The sequence below is a fragment of the Tenrec ecaudatus genome, chromosome 2, assembly GCF_050624435.1.
Source record: "Tenrec ecaudatus isolate mTenEca1 chromosome 2, mTenEca1.hap1, whole genome shotgun sequence".
Lineage (NCBI taxonomy): Eukaryota > Metazoa > Chordata > Mammalia > Afrosoricida > Tenrecidae > Tenrec > Tenrec ecaudatus.
Window position 1 is genome coordinate 16,414,718 of NC_134531.1, and position 1,397 is coordinate 16,416,114.

Genomic DNA, 1,397 nt, shown 5'->3' on the forward strand with positions numbered 1-1,397 from the left:
GAAAATGATTTGAATGTTAAAAAGGTTGTGAACAAAGAATTCTACAGCCATGAAATGGGCAAATGCTACAAATGAGATCCTTTCCCCCTAGAGAGATGATTACTAAATATTCACTTAAGTCATCACTATCTGAAAGGGGGATAAAAAAGAAAGCAGTTGACCCTAATTTCCTTGTCAACCTGACAACATAAATTCTGTGTAAATGGACTAGTGATTTTCTCTAAGAGGACGATCATTTGTTTTCAGTAGACCATTCTTAGGTCATGCTGGATACAGTTTTCTATAGAAAAAAAAATCAGGATATAAGAATTTATGAGTCCAACAGCCTGGGGTATAAAATACAGGTGGTCTAGAAATTGATTTTGCATCACTGTGTGAGATAATAGCACATGCAATTTACTTTGAAAATAGAGTTTTCTATTGAAAGGAAAGAGGAACCTAGTAAGCTATCCTTGATGTTTCAGTAGATCTTCCTGTTTTAAGGAGGCCCTTGCCCCGATTTCCAACATCCTTAAAAGTGCTAATAAGGTTTGATACTGGGTCAAATTTCTGACATGTGTATTAACTGAGACTGTTGTCCTTTGTATAATTTATTGATGTTAGGTGTCAACAAGTCACTTTCTGATTCATAGCACCACCGCGGGAGACAAGGAAACAGTCACACTGGATCTTCCTGGGTTTTAATCATGATAGAAGTAGATCCCCAGGGCTCAGGTCTTTCTGCCACTGAGTTGCTGGGTGGATTTGAACCCTTAACTTGTTTTCAGAAGCAAGGTGCTTGCCCATTGCAACGACAGAGCCTATTCTATTTGGGCATAAAAACTTAGTAGTTATTAAAACTTAAGAACAGGGTTGCTAGGACCAAAATAGCAGGAAAAAAAAGTGAAAAAAATAAAAGGTGTTGGTATCAGTTGCCAACGGGCCAAATCAGCTCCGTCCAATGGCGATCTGAGATGTATCAGAGAGGAACTCAGCTCCACAGCGTTTCTCATCGGCCTCTCTTCCGAGGTGGCCTTATGTGGCGTTGAATCTCCAAGAATTAGGTTAGTGGCATTCGTGTTAGCTTTGTGAATCAGATGCAGACTGTTACTTTATAAGCTCATTTTCATTTCTATCCAGGTCCCCTTCCTGCTGGAAGTGTGCAGGTCCCCTCGCAAGGTTAAGTCAGTTTGCCTAAATGACGATCATCTATCAGGAGGAAGAATCAAAGCTTTCTACACATTTTTAATACAAGGTTTAGTGCTTTAAAACCTGTCAGTAATTTTGGATGCCCCATCTTTACCTTAAAGGTAAAGAGGAAGGGAAACCAATGGAGGCGGTAACTTGCCTTGATGTTGGAGAGAGGCATCCAATGGACTAGTGAAGGCAGAGAGGAGAGAAAAGAAACAAGAATTCCC